Below are 6339 nucleotides of genomic sequence, written 5' to 3' on the forward strand. Positions count from 1 at the left end.
GAAGTGCCGCGGAGGCGGAACGGGGGAATCAGGTTGCCCTTTGAGGGAGGACTACATTCCGTGGCGGAAGGACACGAAAAATAAAACTCGCAGCATTGAGGCACCTTAGGGCCCAATGGGGAAGCGGCAAGACGGGAGGACCCGCCCTCGGAGCTCTGGAGCCCTCCCTCCCAGACCCCCGGACGCCCGGGCCACCTGTTGCGGCCAACTTGGAATGCTGGACCAGGTCTTCTCTTGACCCTTGGCCCAGTCCATCCCAGCTAAGTGGCCCTGGCCTACCCAGATAGTGCCCAGATTTATGGGTCCCCGGGCAGCAATCCCCTGGCCCGGGTGCCCGCCCCAGCGCACGCCCCAGACTGAACCGAACAGTCAGAGGTGGGGTGGGGGATGTAGACTCATGGGATGGTTGGAGGTCCTGGCCGCCTTAGGAGGGGCTCCGACACAGGAACGGGGGGAGAACGCGGGAGGGCGGGGAGAACGCGGGAGGGCGGAGTGTGTTAGGAGCGGGAGCGTGAGGCTCTTTTGTTCTTAGGGTTTAGAACAAAGAAGGACAAGTAGAGGCCATGTGAAGACTTTAGTAGGGACTGGAGTCCTGCGGAGCGAGTGCCTGAGAGTAGAAAGTGAATAGAAGTTATTAATATTAGTGCAGAACTAACCACATCAGGAAATGTCAGAACGTTAGATCTCATAATCTCTGCCAAAGTAAGAATTTCTGTTTTCAACCTTGTGTATTTTAATCAGTATTGTTGGAGCTTTTCTTGTATTTTTCCTTAAGGCATTTTCTGATTTCCTAGTGATCACAGCAGTTACCGACGAAGCAACTGTTAACTCTTGCCTTCTTTCAGGCAAATTTTGAGAGCAGATACAATGTTAAAAATCGTGAATACTATTAGGTTCTTTCCTTTTCCTGGAAAAGAGACCAATGGGTGTGACCCGCTCAGCCAGACACCCTGCCTGCAGCTGAATCACAGGCCTTCATTATGCTTTCCTGTTAGCTCAGATAAGCTGACAAAAAGTAACAACATTAAGATAAAATATTTTAATCTCTTCTATAAGCTGTTTCTGGTTCCCTCAGTTGCAGAGAGGGAATGAATGCTGCGTTATTGAGGTGGTAAGAGCTCATGAAGTTGCTGAGAGGGAAAAAAAAATCATGCTTTACCAGAGGGAATCAGATTCTTCTCTATCCAGAGAAAGAGGGTGGCTTAAGTGGCCATATTGGCCCATCAGCTAAAGATGAACAAAGTACAGGGTTGAACAACACTAAAGAGGCAATGTTGTGGCCAGTGCTGGACTATGTTGCATTTTAAAGATCTATATCTAGATATAGTCCTGTGATTGAAAAGCACATGTATTAAACTGGAGAGCTGATGGCAAACTATTGCACTTCGGTTACAGATTTTGGTCTTCCAACTGTTATAAAAATGCTGTCCATTAATAACCAACAAGGACCTACTGTATAGCACATGGAACTCTGCCCAATATTATGTGGCAGCCTGGATGGGAGGGAAGTTTGGGAGGGAATGAACAGATGTATATGTATGGCTGAGTCCCTTTGCTGTTCACCTAAAACTATCACAGCACTGTTAACTGGCTGTACCCCAATCCAAAATTAAAACTCTAATAGTTAAAAAATATATGTTAATGAAACTTTCACAGGAACCAACAGGTTATATTTTTGCTCATATTAGATGTATAGTGAAAATCTGTCAGTTTAAGGTGATTGTCATTACTGTGCTGAGAAGCAGCTTAGTATAGAAGCAAGCATGGGTTCCATCACATTTAGTTCCAATTCCACTCACTAGCCCTATAATCATATCTGTAATTTAGTGTAAGTCCAGTTCCTTAAAAGTAAACTGCAGACAATTCTAGCTCCATCTGGTGGGGTTTGATAGTTGATGTATGTGAACTATCAAAGTATAGCACAGGGCTCAACAGGCGTCCTCTTTGAGAACTCACTAGTTCTGGAGGTTTTTCCTTGTGACTAGTGCCAGAACATCTGTCTCAATCCAATTAACTAGGTTTGCCCTTCTCTGAGCCATCCTCCTGAAATGAACCTTTATTCCTCTGACCCAGCAACAAGTGACCCCAGAGCTACAGGAAACTGGGGAGGCTGAGGGGGGATACAGACCACCCCCTTAAGTTAGGCTCTGCTTCCTGCCGTTCCACTGTGCCCACGGGCTAGCAGGACAGGAGGAGGTGCTGCTAGGTTCACTGGACTGAGGTGTGAGTGAGGGTGTTGACTGCTGTTTGTTACCTGTTTGGATTTTCGGCCACAGAATCACAGAATCTGGAATTTAACTCTTGATGGTCATTTGGACTCCCTTGCAAGGTATGTGTGTCAGCAAACAATCCCCGAACAAAACTCTGGAGCCTAAAGACAAGCTTTGGCCCTGGTGAAGAGGGTAAGGTTACAGGTTTTACCATTAAGTGACCTCTTGGCCTCTGCCTAAAACAGCAATGTTACTTCTCTCAGGCAAACACAGGTTTCCAGGGCAGCCCACTGGCCTGGATGTCACATTTAGAAGTGCTTACCACTTTGGACTTCATATACCCTTTCCAGAGCCAGATTAAGTAGACTTTTTAATTTCTTCAGTGCCTTCCTTCCAATTCCCAAGATCTCTTCAGGCCCACCAGGGTGGCAGAAAACCTTAATTTCTGAGTTTCCCCCAGACAAATCCTGGAAGACAAGGTTGACCTTTTGGAGTTAAGGGATAAAGAGAAAACAGGTTGTCTCTTGGGGAAAGGAAGAGATTCATGGAGGAGGAGACTTGGGAGGGCTGGTTACCATAGAGATGGGCACTGGGAAGGCCATTCCAGGGGAAAGGAACAGTAAACAAATGTTTTCTGAATGCAACTGTGTATCTAAAGTTCCCCCTCCTGAGGAAATGCCTTATCAGCACTAAGAAAAGGGAGACTCCTGAGGAGTCCTTGTTCATTCCAGGTCATTCGACTGTCTCAGCCAACAGGACCTCCAGCAGTTTTTCTCTAGCCCAGAACTGTTACTAATCACAGGACAAAGCTCCTTAGGGTGGGTTAGTCCTATCCACCAAGCCATGGAGGCCTGGGCTCTCTCTTTTTTCCCTACAAGCGTAACCAGAGATCAGGTTCCTTATGACGCAAGTGGAGCAGTAAGCAGACCCCAGTCCCCCAAAGCAATCAAGATTTAGAAGACCAAGAAAGGCATCAGTGGGAATTCTATGAAGGTCGGGTGGTTAAGAGTCTGCCCTTCCACTGCAGGCAGCATGGGTTCAACTCCTGACTGGGGAACTAAGGCTCCTGCATGCTCCTTGTTGTGGCCAAAAAATAACATAGAATAGAGAAGTCTTGCCAAAAAAAAAGAAAGGCATCAGCAAACAACAGATCAAATGCCCCCTCCCCAGGAAGTCCTCCTGCTGCAGTGCCATAATCCACATTTTCCTTGGCATGGTATTTTAGTCTCCACCTCCATGCTCGCTGGCTACCAGCTAACCAGACCCACTTATCCTTGGAAGGATAGCTAGGACAAAGACGGCTTCGGTCTCTCTCCTAGATAAAATAATTTTTGTAGGCAATGCTTTAACTTAAAGGGTGACTCTGAAATAGTTGTGGAAAATTCTATATTCCAGAGAAAACTGCTGCCCCTTCAAATGAATTGCTTTATTTTCCCTACCCCTCTTCTGGAGGAGAAGGGCTCTGAAGGAATTACATGACCCCTGAAGCTTCCTCCCCGCCGCTCCCAAAATGATCCCAGAAGCTGAGACATCACTACCCAAACCTCCATCTCAGAATCCTTTCTGTGAGATGCTGGTAAGTAACCCAGTTATGACTCAGCACCAGACTCTTCCCTTCCTCTCCCCACTGGCCAGAATGAAAGGCAGAATCCAGAAGGCTCCTCCCCTGTGTATGGCCACATTCTCACCACAAACTGAGTCATGGCCACACCCTGCCTAGAAAATGGAAAATTACTGTGAGAGGGAAGAGGAAGGTTAAACTCTTAAGAGTTTTACATTTTCAATCCAGAAATCACAGCCATCTACTCTCCCCCTGGAACTAACTGAGGAAAATAGTTGTTTACACAACCCTAGCCCTAACACAGCATGTCCAGGTCTAACCGAATAAGGCTGCTTGAGTCCAGGACTATGTGGAAAGTAGGAGGCAACCATCAACCTCTGTGTATAGTGTCTGTACTGGCTTTGGTGAAAGAGGATCTCCTGCTCAGACCTGGCTTTCACAGGCTCCACCATCCCCACTCTGCCTGGGTGGGAGAAAGGGGCAATCCTTCAACTCTCACTCCAGGCTGTAGGAGGATTCCCCTCCAGAAACTCAGGGCCCCATGCAATTTCCCCTGCAATAAAAGCATTCTTGTTAAAGGAATGCTGCGGGTTTTTTTATCAGGCTTGTTTTACAGTGTACATATTTTGAATTTTTTCAGATAAGGTTATATGCCTTTCAAACTTCTCAGATTCAAAAAGTCCTGTTGCTATTATGTAGAACACTATAAAATGATATACTTAATTTCATTAGTTTTATTGGCATTAAGAGACTATTACGCATATACTATTAAGAAAGTGATTCCCTAGGCCACCTCAGGTTTTTTGAGTTTTTCTGGTAACACACACTGTCTATTACGTATCATTCCATCATCTGCTAGTACTTGTTTTATTAGATGCCACTGATAACAACTCTTAAGAAATGATTACAAATGAGAAAAAAAACCTATCAACAATTTCTGAAAATTGAGCAAAAATGCTGTCTAGCCTAGCACCTAGATTCAATTGCTGGAACACTAGTGGGAACAGTTTGAGAATCCCTGCAGAAGTAAGAGTTAAGAGCTCAGGTCCTGGAGTTGAGCAACTCTGGTTAAAAACCCAGCATGGCCACTAACCAGTTGGGAGACGTTACCCACGTTATTTAAGATCCCTAAAAAAAAACCTATCTTCCGTCTTTGTTGTCAAGTTTAAATAAAAAAATAAAGTTTGAAAGGCTACACAGCATAGAAACAGAAGAGCAGTTCTGGAGGCAGGCTGCCTGTCGCTAGCTGTGAAATATGGACATACTGCTTATCCTTTGTGTCTGCTTTCTCATCTACAAAATGGGAATAATGGCATCTACTTCATAGGCTTGTTTACAGAATTATTTTAGTCTGCATGTGTACAATGCTTACAACAATACCAAGAACATAGTAAGCCAAGGTATTAGCAAAGTATTAAAGTGCTTAGCATAATGCCCAGCGCCTACCTAATAAGAACTGAAAAATGTTAACTATCTCTGATACTATACAGATGAGCTGCAAGGGTCCTTCAAGAAGCTGGAATTTCAGCTAGGATGGACTGCCTAATGGGGGATTTCCAGATGGCTCAGGGGTAAAGACTCCACCTGTTAACACACAAGATGTGGGTTTGATTTCTGGGTCAGGAAGATCCCCTGGAGTAGGAAATGGCAACCTATTCCAGTATTCTTGTCTGGAAAACACCATGGACAGAGAAGCCTGAAGGGCTACAGTCCATGGAGTCACAAGGAGTCGGACACAACCAATGACTAAGCACACACACATAATGAAAGCCAACATGTAGTCTGTCTAGTTCAGGCCATATAAATCAAGAAGCTCTAACAACTTTTTAAAAGCCTATACTTGAAAGTCAGGCTTGTTTAAAGTTTTTTGTAGTCTCTGTGCTTATATTCCTGTTTTTCTTCATTAACAGTTTGTAAAACAGGCAATATCCAACTTGTCTCTTAGAACTTTAGGGTTTTAGGTACATGGAGCACAGCCTGAAAGCCAGAAGGCTGGCAGTGAGAATTTCAACAAGGAGATGGCTTTCACTGAAACAATTAGATATTCAGAGAAACAGCTGTCTTCTCTCACATTGCTGACTTTGAAGAATCTGGATTTTGTTTCATTAAAGGAAACTGTATTTCCTTATGATCTCTTTACAGATTTCAAGTTAGAGAGCTGTCAGCTCTCCCTCCACCTCCCTTATCCCAAAGAAATAGCTGGGAGGAGGAGGAGGTAGAGAGTAGGGCCCAACCACCAAGATATAGAGCAAAGGAGAGGATAGGTTTTGTGCAGAAAACAAAGGTCCTAAAGGTAGGAAATCTGAGCTACTGTGGCCTCAATGGTCCTTTTAAATCTCGAGGAAGAGTCACCAGTGGTATTCTGTATCCTTCTCAGTTTGTGTCATATGCATAGGTTTCCCTTATCTAATCCGTTGAATAAAATGTTGACAGATCTTTAGGATACTATACTAGATGGACTGAGCTTTGACTCCATCCAACATAAACAGTCCCAGCCCCCATGATGTTCCACTCTCCCCACCCCTACCCCCATTTGGGGGCTTGGGGCAGCAGGTGCTGGGCCAAGGC

The sequence above is a fragment of the Bos mutus genome, chromosome 10, assembly GCF_027580195.1.
Source record: "Bos mutus isolate GX-2022 chromosome 10, NWIPB_WYAK_1.1, whole genome shotgun sequence".
NCBI lineage: Eukaryota > Metazoa > Chordata > Mammalia > Artiodactyla > Bovidae > Bos > Bos mutus.